The sequence below is a fragment of the Protopterus annectens genome, chromosome 1.part0, assembly GCF_019279795.1.
Source record: "Protopterus annectens isolate FY-2018-M chromosome 1.part0, PAN1.0, whole genome shotgun sequence".
Taxonomy (NCBI): Eukaryota; Metazoa; Chordata; order Ceratodontiformes; family Protopteridae; genus Protopterus; species Protopterus annectens.
Genome location: NC_056725.1, coordinates 1,309,482,319 through 1,309,506,764, shown reverse-complemented (window position 1 = coordinate 1,309,506,764; position 24,446 = coordinate 1,309,482,319). Strand labels below are relative to the sequence as shown.

Genomic DNA, 24,446 nt, shown 5'->3' with positions numbered 1-24,446 from the left:
TCCATAGCCCGAGACTCCCAAATCGGGGGATGAACAGTGGAGCTATCTTCCACCAGTTCCCTCTTGGCGGATGCCGCCATGACCATGGAATCAACTACCAGTTGTTTGCACCAATTGAGCTAGTCTTCCAGGGTGGACAAAATTATATCTGGCCTCCAGGGGATGGGTTCTATGTTGTCCGGGGCCTTCCAGGTACGCTGCACAATAAGTCGAATGAGCTCATCTGCAGGTGGGGTCACCCAGGAAGTAGATGGCCGAACACGGAAAGCCTGTAAGAACACCGATTCCTCCCGAAGAAGGGTTGGAGGGCTTCCAGTCTCCCCTCTGCTTGAGGATCTCGAGAATGTCTCCAAATGAAATGTCTTCCGACAGAGACCATGGAGACCCTTCTCCCTCATCGCAATTGGTGCCTTCAGTGATGGATTCCTCACATGTATCAAGATGCTTCCTCTTGCAAAGTTTCATCCGGGGTGGTTCCCCAGTAGGATCTTCTGAGGACGACTCCAGAGAAAGGATTCCCTTGAAGGGCAGGTCTTGCGGCTCCCGTGCTCAAGGTTCCAGAGTAGGAGGGTGACACAACTGCAAGCTAGGGGGGGGGTTCTGGTTCCGATGCCAATGGTGTCAACTGCAAGCCTGTTGAAGCAAGGACCCTCTCCATCACCTGGAAAGCAGGCCCACCCAAGGAGGGATGGGAGCCCGGAACAGAGAAGGACGACCTCGGAACCGGGGTCACACCCCATCCCGAGGAGCCCACCTTCAGGTGAGGAGCTTCGACAGGACCGGCAGCTGCTGGGAGAGCCGTGGCAGTAGATGACGCCACAGAAAAAAATCAGCGCCAAACTAGGTGCCATGGTGCCGACAGCCCAATCACTGCTCCGAGAGTGTCCCAGTTCCAAAGGAGCCGTGGCACCAAGAGTAATCGGTACCGACAGGGAAGCTTCCGCTGTTGGCACCGAGACAGTATGTACCAGGATGGCCACTGGTACCGAAGTCTCCGAAACCCAGGTGGAGGTCAGAGGAAGATAGACAGGAGAATATGCCATGAAAGCTTCTGCTCCAAGGGGGAGGGAAGACCTGGTCTGGGTGGTTGATCCTCTAGCTGCCAGAAGCTGGTCCACAACCCTCAATGCATTCTGTTCCAAAAGACTCCTGGTGGAAGGACGCTGCTGATGGGGAGTCTGGTCTCTCAAGAAAGGGACTAAATTGCTGTCCCAAAAAGGGAACACAAAACAAAAAAACAAAGAAGCCTCTTAGAGTTGCATGTCTCCTGGTACCTCGACTTATGCCTTCATGGGATAAATTACACACCAGAAAAAATCTTCCGTATATAGTAGTACATGAATCAACACCACACCTTCGCAAAACATAATCTTTATGTTGAGAATCTAAAAAAATTCCTACATTCTGCAGGTAAGACCCTACTCCCGATACTATTGACCATAGTGTACAGATCAATCATGAAGAGGAAAAGTTGTTTTTTTTAGCAGATTCTCGCCCTTTTCTGAAAAGTTGAGTAGCTTGGTAAGAAGATTCTGCCCAACTGTCATGCAAGATGATGTCACCAGAGGTGTGTTCCCTGAGAACGTCACTTTTTCATATGGTGGATTTTCTAATCTTAAGGAATTGCTTAACAAAGGGAAGTTAAGCACAGATACCAATGCACAGGTGGGGTGTTTTTTTTTGCCTGGGTTGTAAAGTTTGTCTCAAAATTAAGAATTTAAATGGTACACAGATTAATAACAGGATGTACAGAGCCACACAGAGGTTTACCTGCAGTTCAAGTGGGGTTGCATATATTATTGGTTGTGGTTGTCCTGTTGTAAAATGGTACATAGGACAAACAAAGAGACAGGTTAAAAGGCGTATTCTTGAACATTTGGGGGATATCAGACAGTAGATTGGATAGCCCAGTTGCCAATCATTTTTGCACCTATCATGATGATTCAGATTTTACTTTATTATGTAGTGTGTTAGGAAAACCTTTATGTCAACAGGGTGAAATGTTTAATTAATAATTAATAAAAACGACCACCAGTGAAGAAAAACCAAACAATGGAGCAGCAGAGGAAGACACCAACCAAATCATCTATGTATCGACAATAGAATAGTCCATCAGTAAAAACACCCATATTGGGTAAAATTTCTTTCTCCCACCAACCCATTACCAGACCAGCAAAAGCTGGGGCCACCATTGCCCCCATTGCTACCCCTCTTAACGGTTTATAACTTCTTTTGTTAAAAATAAAACCATTGTTATCTAATAACAGAAGGAGCAGCATGTTTTTACTGTTGAACTACACCAGCTGGTATATTTAGTAAGGAAATTAAACACAAACCCTAACCCTTCTACTTGTGGAATACAGGTGTATAAAGAAACTACATTAGCAGTTAGAATAAAAAAATTCTTCTGTACCATGACAACTAGAATCTAAATATTGTTTGTGAAACACTCTAATTTGTTCCAAAAAGGACCAAGAGTCCTTAATAAAAGAAGGCAGTTTCTGAACTAGATGGTTTAAAAAATTACCAAGTACAGTGACAAGCCCTCAGTAATACTTCCTGATGAAGAGACAATGGGCCTAAAGGGTGGATGAGATGCATTCTTGTGAATTTTGGGTATACCGAATAGGATACCCAACCTAGGACTATCATTGACCAAAAAATCATAAATATCAGCTGTGATTTCATCACTCATTAAATGGTCATACAGAGCATATTTAACAAATTTATAACTTCTATCCATGAAGTCTCCATTGATTTCCATATACTAATTTTTATTATTTAAAAGTTGTTCCATTGCCTTAATATAATCAACTGTTGACATAACTACTACACCGCCTGCTTTGTCAGCTTTCATAAACATGACATTATCAGTGTCTTGTAGTTCGTATAAAGCTTTCTTTTCTTCACTGTTTAAATTAAGATATACTTTGTCAGGCTTACTGTTTAACATTGCCCTAATGTCTTTACTATAAAAAGCTTCAAACACCTTTAACATGCTATGTAAAGCAGGATTATAAGTGGACGGTTTTCTAAAGGTAGTTATGTAAGATGCGCTCACATCTTTACAAATAGGTCAAGTTTAATTTTCTAACATATAACTTTAAATTAAGCAATGTATTTGCTAAATCAGCTCTACTACTAGGAATGTAGTTAAGTCCTAGTTTAAGTACCCTTAAATGATTAACAACAACATTTGAAAAGTTATAAACTTTTAGATCACAATGTGCACTAAAAATAGGTTTAAAACCTGCAAAATTTTATGTAACTATTTCCGAAACCGGCTCTGTCCATGTTCCTGCTTCATTTGTGTTGTCATCGTTGTTCCATTGCAGATTTTTGAAGTTTCTTTGTATTTATTAGACCCAGAAGCAGCTGCTGAAGATGTATTTGCATTCATATTGTTGTTCTTTGGCATAGTGGAGTTGTTAGAGTCGTTGCCGTTGTCTTGTGAATGACGTACCTCATCAGATGCAAGAGAAACAGTTCTAGTTGCTGTAGTGTTTATGGTTAGAAGTTACCCCTTGCTTTTACTTTGTGACATTAGCACTGATATTGCAAACAGAAGGAATACTGAATTTTCCCCAATATTATTAAAAGGGTGGAAGTTAAGAATGTTAACTGTCAGTCTACATCTAGTACTAGTGCAGGTTTTATTGCTTTACCATCTGTGCCTAGATGTATTATTAATAGGTCTGTTGATTGTAATAAAATTAAGACAGCAGTCAAAGACAACTGGAAGATCATTTCAGGCAACAACGAATTATCTACTATTTGGGGTAATAAACCCAGTTTTGTGTTAAATAAATCAAACACCATTAAGAACTTGTTACAAAAGAATGACAATCTGAAATCTATGCCCGTATCAACTAAACCTAGGGGAATGTTTAAATGCTTCTGTACTGCATTTTATATAGGTATGACTACCAGGAATTTTAATACACGCATAAAAGAACACTACTATGCCTTTAGAACTAAAGATAAGAATGCCTTGTTTAAACACTCTGTAATTTGTAGTTCTTATAGAAAATATACTTTCGGTGTGTTGGAACAAGTTGACATTGATTTAAGAGGTGGCAATATAAAAAACAGAGTAGAGAGAAAAGAATCATTATGGCAGCTTTGACTGGGTGCTGATAGTTTTCCAGGCCTTAATGAATCTATTAACATTAAATGTTTATCAGATAGTAGATAGAATGTTGATTTATATTCATATTTTATGATCTAATATATACATATATTTTTATTTTTATCTATTGTGTTTATTATGTTATGGTCTGTTACTACAAATTTTTATCTGAGAAGTTGATTGTCAATTACGTAATTTAATTTAATCTGATTAGTGGGAGGGACATGAGAGTGTAAGTATATAAGTCTATGTAAAAATGTCTGTAATTGTATTTCTGAAGAAGTCATTCTGATGAAAGCGTTGAGTAAAGAGCTTTTTACGCTAATTCCTGGTTGGTGTCTTCCTCTGTTGCTCCAGTGTTTAGTTTTATAGGGTGAAATGTTTATAAATAAGTTATTAGCTTTGGAAACTAAATTTGTCAATTTTAATACTTTGTATACAATAGGTTTGAATTCAGAAGTAAATTTCAATGGGTAACTTTTGCATGGGAAGTATTTTGGAAACAATGGAAATGTGTCGTTGACTTTATATTATGTTCCTTTGTTCAAAAAAAGAAGTTGTCTTACCATAACGTTCCATCTGTGCTGTTGATCTTCTTCCATTCATCACTGATGGGTTCAGCTCCGAGCCCCTCGGAACCGTGTTGGCCTAATACCAAGCTTGCGTACACCAAAAACTCTAGAGCTAAGCTGCTACCCACAATGCCCTTATCCCTGTTACTTCAGATCAAGTTTGCATAAGACATATAGAAATAAAGCAGAGGCCATTTCTGCGCAAAAACCCTGACACACCACAAGGACCCATGAGATCCACCAGGAGCCTTTGGTGGGGGACGGAGGGTGGGATGTGATGAATGGAAGAAAATCAACAACACAGATGGAACGTTATGATAAGACATAACTTCTTTATCTGATGTTGTTAATCTTCTTTCCATTCATCACTGATGGGACAGATTCCCAAGCTACCTGAGAAACCTGGGTGGCCCTTATGAAAGAACATTCCTGAGCACCATTGAGCCGAAGGCCGCTCTTCCCCTGGAGACCATATCCAACTTGTAATGTTTGATGAAAGTGTGTGGTTTAGCCCACATGGCTGCTGCACAAATGTCGTCCATAGAGGCTCTGGAATGAGAAGCTACAGAGGTTGCTATAGGTCTAGTTGAATGTGCTTTGATATTGTGAGGTCTAGACTCATTTGTACGCAAGTATGAAAAGGAAATGCAACCTCTGAGCCACTTTGATAAAGTGACTTTTGACACAGCATATCCCATCCTTGGGCCAGAGAAGACAACAAAAAGTTGGCCTGTCTTGCGTATAGTTTTAGTCCTGTCTAGGTAAAACAGTAGTTGCCTATGCACATCCAAGGAGTGTAGGCAGTATTCTCCTTTATTGGAATAGTTTGGGAAAAACACTGGGAACTCGATGGATTGGTTCAGAGAAAAATCAGAAACCACTTTGGGGAGAAAGGATGGATTAGAACGTAGAGATACTCTGCTTTTATGAAATATCAGGTAAGGTCTCTTGATGCATAAGGCCTGTAATTCTGACATCCGTCTAGCTGAAGTGACAGCTACCAAAAAGAGAGATTTCCATGAGAGAAATTTAAGATCACATTTTGCAGCAGGCTCAAAAGGGGGATGAGAGAGAGACTGCAGTACTAGAGAGAGACTCCACATCTCTAAGGGACACCTAATTGGAGGTCTGCTGTGAAACACTCCTTTGAGAAAGGTTTTGCACAGGCAAATGGACATAATTGGAATGCCCTGTACTCCGTTATGAAAATTGGAAAGTGCTGCTAAATGGACTCATATGGTAGAGGCTGATTCTCTGTTTTCAAAGAACTCAGATAGGTATTGAAGGATGACAGAGACCGGGGCTAAGAAGGGATCTAGCATCTGTTCTTTACACCAAAGAGAAAACCTTTTTCATTTATCTCTGTAAAGTTTTCTGGTGGATGGTTTATGGGAGGCCAGAAGGATATCGCGAACAGGTGAGGAAAGGGCTTCCTGTCTGGTGACTAACGGAAGTGGAGAAACCAAGCCGTCAGCTTGAGAATGGACAGATTCAGGTATGTCAACCCTTGGGGGTGAGAAATTAAGTCTGGACGAGTGTCCAGGATCCATGGAGGCTGTAACAAATGAGAGGGGAGGAAGGGGAACCACACTTGACGAGGCCAGAAAGGGGCAATGAGGATCACCTTGCATCTCAACTGAGTGGCTTTCTTTAAAAATAGAGGTATCAAGGGAATTGGGGGATAAGCGTACAGGAGACCCGTGGGCCAAACGTGAGTCAAAGCATCTCTCAGGGACTCTCCCTCTGGGGAAAAGAGGGCAAAATAGCTGCTGTATTTGTTGTTTGAAGGGGAGGTGAATAGGTCGCAGCAGGGTTGGCCCCATCGGCTGAAAATTTCTGCCGTCATTTTGGGATTGAGAGATCACTCGTGTGGAAGGGGAATGCATCTGCTCAACCTGTCCACAATCACGTTGGAACTCCCTGGGATATACGTTGCTATAAGAAAGCTGTCGGAAGCTATTGCCCAGTGCCAAATTCTCATGGCCTCTTGACATAAGGGGTAGGATTTGCTTCCTCCTTGCTTGCTGATGTACCAGATTACTGACATATTGTCTGACTGAATTGCAATTGTTCCAGGGAAAGGAGGCGGATGTAATGCATGCAACGCTAATAGCACCGCTCTCAACTCCAGAACACTGATATGCAGGTTGGCCTCTAAGCTCGACCAAGTGCCTTGGACTGTCTTTCCCTGAAAATGGCCTTCCACGCTACCAAAGAAGCGTCCGTGGTCACAGTGGCATTGGGTGAGGGGGCTGAAAGGGGTGACACCAAAGTTCTGTGTCTGGCCTCATCCACAAGAGGAGATCTTGCTTGCAAGAACTGGTTATGAGCACCTGTGAGTTTAAGGAATGAGGATTTGCAAACCACTGGGACAATAGAAGCCATTGTAACAGTCTCATGTGTAACCTTGCCAGAGGAACTATCAGAATGGCTGCAGCCATGGACCCCAGACCCTGGAGAACTTCCCTTGCTGATACCTTTTTTTGACAGAGTATCACATGCACTTGCAATCTTAACCCCTGAAGTCTGTGAGCCAGCAGAGATACCAGGCAGGATCAGGTATTGAAATCTGCCCCTATAAATTCCAGCTGCTGGGTAGGTTCTAAGTTGGATTTTACCCGGTGTACAGTGATGCCCCTTGACTCCACTAGTGAAAGGGTGTATCAGAGAGCCATAGCCAGAAGACATCTGGTGGGGGCAGAGAGGAGCCAATCATCTAAATATGGAAACACCTGGAAACTTTGAAGTCTCAGATGAGCTGTCACCACTGCTAGACATTTCGTGAACACTCTGGGGGCCGTCGAGAGACTGAATGGCAGGGCTCAGAATTGGTAATGACTGGCTCCTAGCCAGAAGCGAAGGAGACTCCTGGAGCATTTGGCCATTTTGATGTGGTAATACGCATCCCAGAGGTCTATCAAGCACATCCAAACATCCTACCTTAAAAATGGGAGAATGGACTGAATAGTGACCATGCGGAACTTGGTTTGTGCAACTGATCTGTTTAAATGGCTGAGATCCAGAATGGGTCTCCAGTCCCTGGTCTTTTTTGGCACTAAAAAGAATCTTGTGTAGAACCCGGATCCACATTGGTCTGGAGGGACTGGTTGGATGACTCTTTTTTGACACAGCTTTCTTACCTCTGAAGTCACTTCTTCCCTTTGATTGGGTGGAACATCGGGAAGGTTCTTTGTAGGTTTCGGATGGGAGGTTAGAGGGATGTAGTAGCCTCTGGAGATTATTCTCTGCACCCATTGATCATTTGCAATAGAGCGCCAGGCAGTTTAGTGCAGAGAAAAATGACCCCTGACTGCTTCCAGAGGAAAGCAATCGAGCAACGCTTCAGGAGCATTGATAAGACTGCCCAGAGAAGGAATCCCTGAAGTCTTGGTTTCAGGGACCCCCTCTGCCCCTAAAGGGACATCTTCCACCATTGGAACCCCCTCTACCTCTGGGGAAATCCTCGCCATGTGCATTACGGAAAGGATCCTGAGATTTTTTGTGCCAGATTTTCCGACTCCTCTGGTTCCTGGAAAAAGAACGTTGAGGCTTGGGAAAACGCAGGCCAACGGCATACAGATTCTTTCCATCTTGCTTGCACCTGGCCATCGTGTCCTTCACTTTAGAACCAAATAAGGAAGATGGTTCAATAGGGGTGTTCAAAAAGGAGGACTTGAAGGAGTCCGCGAGGTCACAGATGCGCATTCAGGCATGACACCTCATGACTATGCCTGTACCCGCAGCTCTAGCAGCCTCATGGACGAACTGGAAATAGATTCAAGGGTGGCAAGTTGAGAGACAACCTTGTCCCATGCCTCATCAGAAACTTAACCCACGAGGGATCCAGAAAGTTCAGTAATCAAATCTCTTTGGAGTCTCGTAAAATGTGCCAAGTAGTTCAGGGACCTGACAGCAAAGGTTGCTGAAGCAAAAGCTCACTTCCCCAACCTGTCCACAGCTCGGGACTCCCTGTTGGGCAGGTGAACAGCAGGACTTTCTTGCGCTAGATCCTTTTTAGTGGCTGCCGCCACCACCATAGCATCAACTGGCAAACCTCTGGACCAGTGTGGATGTTCTTCTGGGGGGGGGGGGTCTTATCAGGTCTCCGGGGAATGGCCTCAATAGAGTCAGGGTTCTGCCAAGCACACTGCACAACGAGCTGGATTACCTCGTCAGCAGGTGGGGTCACCCAAGAGGTAGAACGCCGGGAGCGAAAAGCCTGCAGGAACACGGACTCCTCTGAGGAAGGGTTGGAGAGCTTCCAGCCACCCCTCTGTTTTAATATTTCCAGGATGTCTCCGAAGAAGATATCATCCAGGGGTGACAGTGGGGACCCCTCCCCATCATTGTAGTCTATGTCTTCTGTCAAAGACTCTTCAGGAGAGTATGTGCTTCCTCTTGCATTCCTTCTTCTGAGGAGGTTCTTCAGTGGGAATATCTGAGGAAGACTCGGAAGTATGGGTACCCAGAACTGGGGTTTCCTGAGGCTTCTCCTCCCGGTGTCCCGGGGAGGTGGCTCATGGTAGCTGTAGCTCAGAGGGAGCAGGGTAAAGTTCCGACGTCAGAGGAATGCTTTCCGAAGAAAGCACCCTCTCCATCACCCAAAAAGCAGGCCCGCCCTTAGAGGAGTGGGAGCCCGGAACAGAGAAGGACAACCTCAGAACCGGGGTCACACCCCACTCTGTTGGACCCGTTCCCGGGGATGGAGCCTCAAGCAAGATTGGGGCAGATGTTATCCTCGGATCAGAGGACAGAACCGTGCCCTGGACTGAGGACTCCACCCCCCAACCATTAGTTGGAGGAAGGGATGGTTCTGTTGGAACCGAAAACTAAAGGGGTGGCCTCGAAGCCTCAGTGACAGTCACTGTCGGCGCCGAGGAATGGGGCTCCACAAAGTAAGTCGGAGCAATGGGCTTCAGAACATATGGGTCTGAAGGAGGAGTATACGTCGGAGTCCTGGGAGAGATAGACCCAAGTCCCAGAGGGGGGGGTGAGTCTTAGGAACATTTGGTATCTCTCTGGCCATCAACAGCTGATCCAACAGGCACACCACATCAAGTTTGGATAGACTCCTGGTGGACCTCGTCGACACTCCTGAAAGGGAGTCGGATCGGTCCAAAAAGGGACTGTACATTTGACCCAGGAACGGATCCAAGGAAGGGGAGTATCGGGTCCATGGTGTCTGAGCTAGTGGCACCGTAGTCTCTAATTTGGAGACAGGTAGCAAAGGAATCGGTGGAGTAGTAAAAGGGCTCGGTGCCAAAGAGGCACTCTGAGTCGATGTCATCGGTTCCAAAGAAATCGCATGTGTCGGAACCGTTTTCGGTGTGGTCAAAGGCAAAGTCGGTGCTGTAGCTGTAGTCGAAGGCAAGGTTGGTGCCATAGCTGAAGTGGAAGGCAAGGTCAGTGCCATAGCGGTCAGTGCAGAGGGTGGCGCCAAAGTCTAGGGTCCGATAATGTCCATGGCTTGAGTCATAATAGTAATTGGAGCAGAGCTCGGAACAGTAGTAGTAGTCAAAGTTGAAGTAGCAAGTCTATGCTCCGAGGAAGTTTTGTGGGCCTTATGTTTATGTGTCTTACTCCTATCACCAGCCGATGAAGATGGATTAGAATGGGGACGTTTCTTATCCTTTATTGGAGGGGTTGAGACCTCCAACACAGAAAGGGCTTCTGAGAAAGGAGAAGCGAAATGGCCTTTCAAAATCAATTTTTTTTTCTTTCATTCAGCATCCACTGACTGAAACTTTGGCAAATTTGACAAGGGGGTTTAACAGAGAGGTGAGAAACTCCCAGACAATAAACACAGTCGTCGTGAGAGTCGCTCTTTGGGAGTTTACCATTGCAAGAAGTGAAATGTTTAAACCTCAAAGTCCCTTTTTTATCTGACATTTCCACACACACACTAATTACAAGTTAACAAGAATATTCAACACCTAGAAAGGCAAGAAAAGGAAAGAAGATATCAACGATGGTATCAAGCGATACCATAAGGGTAAGGAGAGGGCGTACCAATGATGGTAAAAAGAATTACCCAATGGGTAGAGCTAGTTAGATAAAGTTACAATAACTGTAAAACGAGTGAAGTAGAAGGGAAACGATTTAGAAAGTGACTAAACAAGGGATAAATATCCAAAAAGTACAGAAAGTATCACAAAAAATATCACTTAGCTTGAGAGCTCGGTGAAACGCTGCTATATGGCTACACGGCAAATGAGATCTGAGATAACACAGAGAAGGGCATTGTGGGTAGCATCTTAGCGAGAGTTTTTGGTGTACGCGAGTTTGGTATTAGGTCGACAGTTCCGAGAGGCTCTGAACCGAACCCATCAGTGATGAATGGAAAGATAAACAACATTAGATTGGACGTTTTCACTTTAATATTAACACGGTTTGATTGTGGTGTTGATTGATGTACTATTATAAAAGGAAGGGTTTTTTCTGGTGTGTAATTTATCCCCTGAAGGCATAAACTGAGGTACCAGGAGACACCAGTAAAGGATTTTATGCAACTAAGAGGTTTCTTTGTTTTTTTGTTTTGTGTTCCTTTTTTTGCTAGTTTGCTAACTGGTGATTTTCAATATGTCCCAAAAAGGGGTCATAAGAAGGAGAATATCTAGTTCTGGGAAGGTGCTCGACCTTCGGAACTGAAGGAGTCATTACCAGAGGAGCCGTGTAAGACATCGGCACCGTGGCCGGGGAAGATGCCGATGCAGGTACAGTAGTCGCGGCCTGTGTCACAAACAAAGTCAGCATCGTGGGGGATGGTATCGAGGTTGGTACAGTGGAAGGAGTCTGAGTCAAAATCAAAGGCAGCACCGAGGGACAAGACAGGGACCCTGATGCCGAAGTCATCTGCACCAACAGCCCGGTGTCGACTTGGTTCTGAGGAGGATGGGGATGTCGGAACCAAAGTTTCTCCTTATGTCTTTTAATGTCTTTATGCTTAGGAGGTGGTGAGACCTCCATCCCAGAAAAATCCTCCGAAAAGGGTGGTTTTAGCATACCCTTAAGGATAACTTTGTTCTTGTGTTCAGCCAACGTACAGTTGCTGAAGCTAGAAATAGAAGTTATGCCCTTACCATAACGTTCCATGTGGAGTGTTCATCTCGCCTTTGTTCTTACACATGGGTTCGGAGCCGATCCTCGGCTCCGTGCCGGCCTCTTGCAAGCTCTGCATCGAGAAGAAGCTCGAGACAATCTAATACCCACAATCCCCCTCTGCCTTTACCTCAGATCTAGTTTGCAAGCAAACCAATCTACATAACAGCACATTCATGCCATACATCTATACATACATAAACAGACACATATAAAGTATATGTGTATACCAACTATGTACACAGAATAATGACAGTAGCAAAACAATGCTTCTGGCCAGGCATCAAAGAACGTTCTTCCTAAGGGTGGGAGGGTGGGACTGTAAGAACAAAGGCGAGATGAACACTCCACATGGAATGTTATGGTAAGGACATAACTTCTATATGTGATAGTGTTCAATCTCGCCGTTTGTTCTTACACATGGGTAGCGTCCCTAGCTCCTAAATCCTGAGGAACTCACGGGAGGACGTTCTTGAGCACAGTGGAACCAAAGGTTGCCCTGTCCCTAGAAACCTTATCTACTTTATAATGAGAAATAAATGTATGTGGCTTAGACCAGGTAGCAGCCGCACAAATAGCATCCAGAGGTAGGCGAGCTGCATGAGCCAAAGACGTAGATATTGATCTTGTGGAATGTCCTTTGGGTTTGTTTAGAAGAGGTTGATTTGCAGAATCGTATACATAGATTATACAATCCGTTAACCACTTTGAAAGAGTTCTTTTGGTAACTGCAAGTCCTTTCCTGCTATCAGCAAAAGCCACAAAGAGTTGATCTGTTTTCCTGTGATCTTTTGTTCTATCCAAATAAAACCTTAGCTGTCTGTGAACATCCAATTTGTGTAACATATACTCCATTTTGTTGGAGTGGTTTTGAAGAAAGTGGGTAATTCAATGGACTGATTAATGTTGTTAATAGAACACACTTTAGGGAGGAAGGATGAATTGGTTCGAAGAGAAACTCTGTCAGAGTGAAAGATCAGATAAGGGTGCTTGATGGAGAGAGCCTGAAGTTCAGACACTCGTCTAGCAGAAGTAATGGCTACCAGAAAGAGAGTTTTCCAGGACAAAAATTTTAATGGGCAAGAAGAGGCAGGTTCAAAGGGGGGCAACATTAATTTAGATAGCAACAAGTTTAGACTCCAAGGTGACGTAGGAGATCTGACCGGAGGTCTAATATGAAAAACTCCTTTTAAAAAGGCTTTACAAAGTCTGTGAGCCATGATAGGAGCTCCACATTCTTCCACATGGAAATTCGAAATGGCAGCCAATTGAACTCTTAGAGTAGCAGGAGAAGCACCCTGATGAAATAAGTCTGTTAAGAACTCTAAAATCTTATTCAAAGGAGCTGTAAAGGGATCAACGTAGTGTGTATTCGCCCAGAATACAAACCGCTTCCATTTGCTAGTATATGTTTTAGTAGTGGAAGCCTTATGCGAAGCCACTAATATATTCTGGACTGCTGGTGACAAGAGATCAGACCTGGCTAAGTTAGAATTGGAGCAGCCAAGCTGCTAGATGGAGTGGCAGAAGCGCGGGATGGGGAACCCCTGACGAGTGAGTCAACAGATCCGGCTCTGGGTCCAGAATCCAGGGTCCCCGAATGCAGTGAATTTTCAGGAGGAAACCAAATTTGTGAGGCCAGAATGGAGCAATGAGGATTATCGTCCTGTGAAGGTTCCTGGCTTTCTGGAGAAATTTCGGTATCAGAGGAAATGGAGGAAATGCGTACAGGAGTCCCGGGGGCCAATCGTAAACCAGTGCGTCCTGGGGACTTCCCTGGAGGGTAATAGGGCAAAGTAGCTCCTGCATTTGGCATTCATTGGAGACGCAAACAGGTCGCAGGAAGGCTGGCCCCATGTGCGAAAAATCCTTTTCGCCACTGACTGTTTCAGAGACCACTCGTGCGGTAGCAGAATTGCTCTGCTCAGCCTGTCGGCTATGACGTTGGATGACCCGGGATGTGCGTTGCTATTAGAAAGCGACCGTGGACTCTGCCCACTGCCAAATTCTCATGGCCTCTCTGCATAGTTGATAGGACTTGGTTCCCCTTGTTTGTTTATGTACCAGACTACCGACATGTTGTCCGTCTGAACTGCAATAGTCCCTAGAGGAAGAAGGGGAGCAAAGTGTTGCAACGCTAGAAACACTGCCCTCAACTCTAGAACATTGATGTGCAGATTGTATTCCAAATTGGTCCATTCGCCTTGGACTGTCTGTCCCTGAAAGATGCCCCCCCACCCTATCAGGGAAGCGTCCGTGGTCACCGTAACTGTGGGCGTGGGTAATACAAACGGCCTTTCCTGGGAAAGGTTGCACGTTTGGAGCCACCAGTTTAGATCTGTTTTGCAAGTCTTTGTTATGAGAATCTCGTGTGTTAGAGGTAGTTGCTGGAATGACCATTGAGCAAATAGCAGCCATTGTAGGACTCTCATGTGCAACCTTCCCAGGGGAATTGCAATAAGGGAGGCTGACATGAGGCCCAACACCTTCAGTACTAGGTGTGCAGGAGATTTCCTTGACAAGAGTAGAAGACGAATGTGAGTCTGCAGTGATGATATCCTTTCTGGGGGAAGCCTCAGAATCAATTGGCGTGTGTTTAACTCTGCTCCTATGAACAAGATATTTTGTGATGGCTGAAGTAAGGATTTTCCGAAATTTACAGAAATCCCTAGGTGAACACACAGTTGAAGAACATAGTTTCTGGCCTGCAGTAGTTGGCCGGTGGTGGCTGAAAGGAGCCAGTCGTCCAGATACGGAAACACCTGGAATCCCTGACGTCTCAAGTGAGACGCTACCACTGCCATGCATTTGGTGAAGACCCTGGGGGCTGAGGTCAGACCAAAGGGCAGGGCTCGAAATTGAAAGTGACTGGCTCCCAGCCGAAAGCGCAAATGATCTCTGGATGCCCTGGCCATTTTGATGTGGTAGTATGCATCCTCTAGATCTATTGAGCACATCCACTCGTCCTTCTGTAGAAATGGAAGGATCGATTGAAGCGTGACCATTCGGAACTTTTCTTTCTTGACGAAAGTATTGAGGTAACTCAGGTCTAGAATGGGCCTCCAGTCCCCTGTTTTCTTTGGAACTAAAAAGAACCTTGAGTAAGTCCCGAATCCTTGCTGGTCCGCTGGGACTGGCTGGATGACTCTTTTTTCTAACAACTTTGAAATTTCTAAAGCTGCTGGCTCTCGCAGATGGGGCGGTACATCTGGGAGTCTTTTCTTTGGAATGGGATAGGATAGGAAGGGTATGGTGTAACCTCTGGTAACTACGCTTTTTACCCAATTGTCTGTAGTTATATCTTGCCAGGCCTGAGGGTATAAAGCTAAGCGACCCCCGACTGCCTCCAGAGCAGGACAGTCGGGCCTCCTCTCAGGAGTGCTGGAAAGGTTTACCAGGGAGTGTTTCCCTGTCACCTTGATGTTGCGGACCCCCTCTGCCGCCAGAGCGGCGTCTTCCACCTCTGCCCCCTCCTCTGCCTCTAGAGGGGGCATCACCCTGTGTGCCCGGGAAAGACCCTTGGTTTTGTTTCCGAAACCACATTTTCCCACCGCGTTGCCCTTTGGGGTACGGTCTGGTTGGGGTGGAAAAACGGACTCCGACAGCAGACAGAGTCTTTCCATCTTGTTCACACCGGGTAAGGGTCTCCTTTACCTTGGGGCCAAAAGAGTGGCACCGTCAAATGGGGCGTTGTAAAGGAAGACTTGAAGGCTTCCAAAGGAGCATAGGCGCATCCAGGATTGTCTACGAAGAGCAATCGCTGAAGCTGCTGCCCTACTCGAACCTTCGCTGCGAGGAAATCAGCCTCATGGACGAGTTAACAATCGATGTTAGGGTATTAAGTTGCGCTGTCACTTTCTCTGAGACAGCTGCATCTGTAGCACCCTGGAGGGTATCTCCCAACTCTTTGACTAGATCCCTCTGCAGACGTGTAAAATGGGTCAAATAGTTCAGGGACCGCATGGAAAAAGCCGCTGAACTAAAAATGCGCTTCCCATATCTATCCATCGTCCTAGAATCTTTATTAGGCGGATGGACAGACGAAGAAGACTCCAACATCTCCTTTTTCGTGGCTGCAGCCACCACCATAGCGTCTACTGGAACTCCTTTAGTAAGGTAGGACTTATCCTGAGGTGCTGTGATGTACTTGTTCGGTTTCCTAGGAACAGGTTCCACTGTGTCAGGAGCCTCCGCCCTTGAGCAATAAGTTCCATTAGTTCGTCGAAGGGCGGAGTGACCCAGGAGGAGGAAGGGCGAGCAGCAAATGCCTTCAGCAGAACTGACTCATCCTCAGAAGGGGGAAGGGACTGCCAGTCACCTCTCTGTTTCAGGATCTCCAAAATGTCTGAAAAAGAGACATCTTCTGAAGGTGACTTAGGGGACTCCTCTGACTCATCTAAGTCAGTATCAGATGTTATGGATTCCTGTGGAGAATCCAAGTGTCTCCTCTTACACAGTCTCTTCCTAGGGACTTCCTCGTGGGGAGCATCCGAAGAAGCCTCGGAGGAAGAGGGGCACCCTCCAGGGGTGGCTGAGACACTGGTGCCCGACGCTTGGATGTGGCCGTGGGTGCAGATGAAGACAAAGGCCCTTTATGGGGAGGAGAAACTGCTTCCACTGATGTGGTTGTCTGGGTAGACAACACCTTCCTCATCAGGTCGAACGCTCCCGGGTCCCGCATCGAAGAGTCCCCGGTTCAAGAAATGGGAAGAATCCCGACACGGGCACGAAGGCATCGACCCGAGGACGGAGCCGAATCGATCCGTGCGAGGCCCGAGGGAGAGTCGGAACCGACACGTCGGTTCGACTCGGCCCCGGAACCAAGAACAGACCGTCGGCTCAGAGACTCCGGTACGGGTCCGACGGAGTCGAGGTGAGGGAACAGACCGAGAAAGGGCGGTTCTGGACCCGAGGGCTCCACAATCAGCAGATCAGCCTCTTCCGGCTCCAAGGACTGAATCGGTCTCGGAGGAGGAATGGATGGAGATACAGGAAGGCCTTCAAGTTTCGACACCAGCTGAGTGGAAACCGAAATAAGTTTAGAGAGGGCGAATGCTCCAGCAGCTTCTGCACCACACGATCCACATCGACATCCGAAAGTTTGGAGGAAGAACGGGTCGAAGGAACCAAGACGGAGCCGACCTCAATATGGCCGAAGGAGGGAGCTCCATCACCGGTTCCAAGACTCGAGGCTCAGGAACCGACACCAGTTGAACACTCGGCCCGAAGTCTGTGGAACCGGTGATCTAACCTTTGAAGAAGAGCTCGGAGCCGATGACTTGGGCTCCGACGTCTTCGATTCCTTAGAGGACTTGATGCCTGGTCAGAAGCATCCAAAGCCTCTTGGAAAGCTGGTTTCAAAGACCCTGTCCATTAGTTTCCTGCGCCTATCTGTCATGACCCTCCCACTGAAAGAGTGACAGATGGAGCAATCCTCTTGTAAGTGGAGAGGGCCAAGGCAGTAGACACAGGAACTATGGTTGTCAGTGACCGACATTTTTGGCCACACTGACAACGCTTGAAACCAGACTTTGCCTTCTCAGACATTGTAGGTAATAAACAATTCCAGAAACAAACACACAGTCAAATCCGGGAAAAATAGTCACAATCAGGTAAATGTCAAATCCGGTATAAATTTGTCTCAATATGGTAGTATATGGGAAGGGTGTAGGCCCCGATACAAAAATACCGATAAAAAGATTAACGGTACCAAAGAATTACGGAACCACAACACAATCACACTAGGTAATACTGACAATATCAAGTTAAATAGAATTCTCAATAAAATACAACAAAAAGTTATATCTTAGCTTAGAAAACCCTCGAGCTAGCTCCCAACGATGCGAATGCAGCAGCGGCAAACTAGATCTGAGGTAAAGGCAGAGGGGGATTGTGGGTATTAGATTGTCTCGAGCTTCTTCTCGATGCAGAGCTTGCAAGAGGCCGGCACGGAGCCGAGGATCGGCTCCGAACCCATGTGTAAGAACAAACGGCGAGATTGAACACTATCACATCAAATGTCGCAAGAAACATTACGGTGATCAACGCCCAAACAGTAAACACACCGGGCGTGACCGTCAGAATTGGGCAACTTATACCCACACTTATCACATTGTTTGAAACCAAGCTTGCCCTTATCCGCCATAATACACAGTATAACCACACAACAAGCTATATAACTAACAACAAGATGTGAAAGAAAGCATTTTTTTTTTGTACAGATAACAGGAAAGCGTACCAACAATGGTACTAAGAAATATCAAAAGGTAAGAGAAGGGCCTACTAAGGCAGGGACAGAGGGAGTAGTACCAACAATGGTACGAAAGAGCTACCAAGGTAGTGGGTAGGGCTTAGTCAGGAAAGAACAAAGTAGAGATAGGAAATAACTTTAGATGACAAAAAACTGTCTTATAAAACACTAGAGAGTCGAAAAAAACACAAAAAAGGGTAACACTTAGCTGAGAGAAGGCTTGGCATGTCTGACAAGGAAAGCGACTAACGAGGTCTGGACAGACTTTGAGAGGGACACTGTGGGTAGATCTTAGCTGAGAGTTTTTGGCTGGCAAGAGCTTGGTAACAGTTGTGTCGGTTCCGAGGTCGGAACCAAAGTCCTAACAGTAAGGAATGAATAAAGATTTACAACATCAGATTAACTACTTTTAAAATAAAACACCATTCCAAATTACATACATTCATCGATTTTAATATCCACTTTACATAATTCAGGATCACAGGAAACCATAGCTATGAGCAGGAAACAATTCTGGATGAAATGCCAGTTTATCAAAGAACACATGCACACTCACTACCTACACATCTAAGGTCAATTTGAATATTAACAACCTACCTACCCACTCTGAGATGTGTGAGAAATCTAGATCCCATAAGGGAAAAAAGCAGCATGTAAACAGAGGAGTATGTTCAAATTTAAATGCAAAAGGTAACTTCACCCAGGTACTCAACCAGAGAACCAAGTACTGTGAGGCAGCAATGCCAACTGATGCACTAATGAGACATGCACATTCTATTTTACCAGAGGTCTCCCCAGAAGGGCCACAGGCTTAATTTGCTATCAGTAAGCAAAATTATTCAATTATTATTAATTTTCTATGGTGTTTGGAAAAAATGCTACACATGTAATAATCTCCTTAGTGAATGGAAAGGCTGTATAACAGTATTTCATCTGTTTACCCAATAACATGACTGCCCATTACATATGAGAAATTAGTCCATCTCTATATCCTTAGGAAGATTATAACTTTTTAGTACAGCTTACATTAGTGGCAGCTGACTGCTACTCATGTTTAGAAGGATTTCAATGCAGGTTGTTGTTTCCAACAAGGGTCATGAAGTCAGATATGAAGTATGTTGATTGTTTATAGCAATAAAGCTTGAAAATCTAATAAGCACATTTTTTGTGATGTGTCATGCACTTGTTGCAAACACTGCACATATCCCATATGCTTGGTGTCACATACATCTAACACCCAGCCCATGAACATAATTATTTGTGCACATTCTCAAACCACAGTGAAAGCAACATGCAAAAAGAAACACTGTTAATGCAGCAGTTAAGAGTAGTTTCACAGCATCAAAAGTACTGAAAGGAGGGGGCGTGGCCAAGGATGAACACAGGATAGCAGCAGATTTCTTCAGCTCCACCAATTTCATTACATTGACAGGAATTAATTACTTAAAAAATTAATTCTTGAAGTAATTTTCTTTCTAAATATGTTTGTTTTATATAGTTCTTGAACTATATCTAAAAAAGAAAGGAAATCTTAATAATATTCCTGTCAGAAATGACTTTGGAAATTTTCCTGTCAGTTTATCAGTCTGAAATGAGTTCCAGTAAGACAAATTCTCAAGACTCCAGCATCAAGAAAGAACTTCAGTCTCTGATAATTATAGTCCAGCAACTTACTGCTAAGATGGATAAAATGGATACTAAAATAGACACTTTCATAGAAAAAACTACAAAATAAATAGACTTGTTACATATGGGCCTGCAACAACAGAAGATCCAGATGACAGGCATAGAAGAAGCTGTGAATGACATGGAAAATAAAATACAAGAACAGGAAATCAACATTGAGTTTCTGCTGAAACAAAATACACATTTACAAACAAAGCTGGATGACCTGGAAAATAGATCTAGGCGCAATAACATTAGGATTTTTGGACTGCCAGAAAATATTGAAGGTAACAATATTACTTCTTTTTTAACAACATGGCTCCCTAAAACTTTAGATTTACCAGAAGCATTCTCTTTTGGTATCGAAAGAGCACATAGATCTATAGCTAATACTAACTCTAACAAAAACTATCCTAGATCAGTTATAGTTAGATTTCTATCATCTTTTGATAAAGAGATGGTTCTTAAATCTGCTTGGGCTAAAGCTCCTGTTAAGTTTAATGAGACAACTGTGCGTTTTGACAATGACTATTCTTCCACGGTAATTGCTAAAAGAAAAGTTTTTCTGCCACTAATAAGGGAGCTTAAAAAGCACAGTTTAAAACATACCTTCTGTTTCCTGCCAAGCTTAAAATCTTCCTTCCTGATGGTCCTAAGGTCTTCGATGATTTAGACTCTGCTTTACTGTTTGTCAAAGAAAAAAGGATTTTGGATAAAATAGAAGAAATGGAATGGGCTAGTTCTTCATTAAAGAGATTGGCAACTGAAGCTTCCTGGAAGACTTCAGAGAAGAAGAAGAGACTAAACAACAAATGATTTGTTATATGTTTTTTCTCTCTCTCATCATTTTAGTTCATTATTAATCTTTTTGAATATAGTTCCTGCATTTCCAGAAAGCCACAAATATTTTGGAAAAGATTTAATCAAAGTTATTCTCTATGTGCAAAGAAATGTTTTGTTTCATAACCAGTCAAAATGCCTGAGGATTTAATGGCAGGCTGTGACTCGATTTGTTTTTCTTTCTGAAAAAAGTAAGGTTAGTAATTTGATACATTTTTTTTTTACCTTTTTTTTCCTTCTTCTTTTATTATTTTCTTTGTTTAAACAATGACATTCTATTTAGATTATGTAGTGGGTAAAGGGTGGGGGAGGGCAGGGAGAGAACAGTAATGAAAATATCATTAATAGAATAATAACATATTTATTTCTTGTAAAAGTTTATAAGTTCTTCAAATGCTATTTCTAATTATACTTTCTTGATTATACTGCTTATGCTTGTTTGTAAATAATCTGTCATGCTTTAACTAATAATAATCAGAACTAAATAAGAGTAAATAATATGTTTTATTTTTAACTCTATTAATATAAACAGTAAGTAACATTCCATTGTATATACTTCTTACAGCTTTCTCTTACATTTTTTATTTCTGCCTCACTCCCTTTTATTTTCTACTCTCTTTTCTTTTCTTTATTAATATATAGAAATGCTTTTGACTGTGTGGGCACAGTGAATAATAGGATTTGTATGAAAATTGAGTTGGGAGAAGAATGCTGAGTTTTATTACTTGTTGGTAATTTTGAGTTTAATTTCACTTGCATAGAGGCTGTGATGATCTGTGGAATACATTGTGGAGGTTCTGTCATGTTTAGATGCATTTACACTGCTAAATGAATGTTTGTCACTAGTTTTTAATAGGTCTCCCGCCAAAATGTTAAGAGAGACAATATGGGATGTGGACTGTCTTATGCACAATGTCCTTGAGTTACCTCAGAATCTTCAAATCACAGAATTCTCACAGAGATACTGAAAGCAGTTAGTATAAACATTGACAAGGTTATCACACTGACACACCACAGATTCAGGAAAAATACTCTGTTCATAAAATATGTCAGTTATAATGAGTTTAAATGATGTAGTTTCTTGTAGTAAGTAAATGTCTTATTTTAGAAGGCATAAAAAATGAAACATTTATTTAAATGTTTTTGAAAATCTACTTAACAGCAGCATAATAATCTGTGTTAAAAATTTGTGTTCCAAACATATACTTTACTATAACTCATTTAATTCATCTGATTGACAAACATAAATAATCTTATAACTCTATTCTGGAAGAAATGTCATGTGATATATTTTAAAGCAGTAGGTTAGCATGATTGTAAAATCTGGTTACCAATATGTGTTTGCTGTGCATTATTTTGTATAAAGCAGACAGATTTATTCTAGGGACAGCAAGTAGGACAGTGCTCTACAAAGGCACAACTCAGTGAGATCAGATATATATATATATATATATATGTGTGTGTGTGTGTGTGTGTGTGTGTATGTGTGTGTGTGTGTGTATGTGTATGTATATGTGTGTGTGTGTGTGTGTGTGTGTGTGTGTGTGTGTGTGTGTGTGTGTGTGTGTGTGTGTGTGAGTGTGATGGCTTTTTTTTCTGAGAATCTGCATAACTATCTAATATGATTTATAATAATTTCTATGAATACAATATTTTACTCTATTGACAAAATGAATGTTTGCCACAAGTTTTAATAAGTTTCCCGCCAAAATGTTAAGGGAGACAATCTGGGATGTGGGCTGTCTCATGCATAGTGTCCATGAGTTTCCTCAGAAGCTTCACTCACAGAATTTTCACAGAGAAACTGAAAGCAGTTAGTATAAACATTGACAAGGTTATCACACTGACACACCACAGATTCAGGAAAAATACTCTATTCATAAAATATGTCAGTTATGATGAGTTTAGATGATGTAGTTTCTTGTAGCAAGTAAATATCTTATTTTAGAAGGCATAGAAAATGAAACATTTATTTAAATGTTTTTGAAAATCTACTTAACAGTAGCATAATAATCTGTGTTAAAAACTTGTGTCCCAAACATATACTTTACTATAACTCATTTAATTCATCTGATTGACAAGCATAAATAATCTTATAACTCTATTCTGGAAGAAATGTCATGTGATATATTTTAAAGCAGTAGGTTAGCATGATTGTAAAATCTGGTTACTAATATGTGTTTGCTGTGCATTATTTAAGTAGGATTGTGCTGTACAAAGACACAACTCAGTGAGATCATATATATATATATATATATATATATATATATATATATATATATATATATATATATGTGTGTGTGTGTGTGTGTGTGTGTGTGTATGTATGTATATATGTGTATGCGTATATGTATGTGTGTGTGTGTGTGTGTGTGTGTGTGTGTGTGTATATATGTGTGTGTGTATATATGTATGTGTGTGTGTCTGTTTATGTGTGTGATGGCTTTTTTTTTTTTTTTTTTTAAGTAATAACGCAGGTGTTTCTGAGAATCTGCATAACTATGCAATATGATTTATAATAATTTTTATGAATACAATATTTTACTCTATTGACAATAATGAGTATAAGTAAATGCTCATATACAAACAATTCAAGATTTTTTTGGAAGCTGTTGATAGAATTCACATGACAGAAAATAGATGCATCTTAATGCATGTAATGTCTGAATCATATTAGCCAAAGTTTTTGATTTAAATGAATGTTAGAACATAATTTTCTCTCCTCTTGATTTCTAACATTAAGATTATTTGAATGCTATTAGAATACAAGTGTTATATATTACATAGATCTATATAATAGTATGAACAGTTTTAAAAAAAAAAAAAAAAAAAAAAAAAAAAGTTTATTTTAGTTTATATGATGCTGTTTTACCAAATGTGTAGTTTTGTCTTGATAGATAATTGAATTGAAAACTGTTAACCTCAGTTAAATATAACTAGTATTAAATTGATAAGGTGGTAGCTGAGGTACTGCTGCTTAGGGTAGGGGTTAACTTGAGTAGTAAATACTGCTCTAAGTTGGAGTTTTCAACTCTAGGCGGGATGCAAGGTTTAATCCTTACATTATTTTCACTTGTTCATTGTTATATGTATATAGTTTTGACATCCACAATATATTTTGTACACTCATTGTCACTACAAACAAAATTGAATCCTATACAAAATCCCATAAGAGATTTAATAAATACAGCTATATTTAAAGGTACACCTAAAAGAGGAGATGTAACATTATTTATCTGGTTATTTGTTATTTCGATCATAAGATTCTTGAGTTTTAAAAATGCCAAATGACATCTTTAAAAGGAATTTCTTTAAACATTAATGGATTGAATAATCCGTGTAAAAGGGCAAGCCTAATAAGATACATTAATCTACACAAGGCCAATCTAGTCTTCCTGCAAGAAACCCATCTCTTGAAAAAAGATATTGATAAACTACCCACTAATAAGTATGCAGTATTGGTTAGTTCAGAGCACACTCAGAAAAAAGAGGAGTGGCTATTTTATGGAATAAAAGTATGCCCATTCCTAAAACCATTAAGTCTTATCAGGATGACAAAGGAATGTTTTGTATGGTTACAATACAAATTAATGGGAAGACTTACACTTTAATTAATGTATACTGGATACCTGGAATTGGTATTAATACAGTGAAACATCATATTGATAAGATCATATCATTCTCTATAGGGATATTATTTTAGTTGGTGATTTTAATTGTATACTACATGAAAGTGATACTACCACTATAAAGAAAAGAAGAATTACATCTAATGCAAAACATTTAAATGATTTTGCTAATTCTTATCATTTGAATGATATTAATAATCAGATAGAGTCAAAATCATTACCATACACCTTTTTCTAACAGATACAAAACTTATTCAAAAATA

At 42.1% G+C, this 24,446-nt stretch overlaps 1 protein-coding gene across 1 annotated transcript in view; it reads right to left on the bottom strand.

Annotated features, from left to right (window-relative positions):
* CBX7 (chromobox 7) overlaps window positions 1–24,446 on the bottom strand; it is a 683,982-nt gene that overhangs the window by 455,987 nt on the left and 203,549 nt on the right. The gene's annotated exons all lie outside the window — the stretch shown is intronic.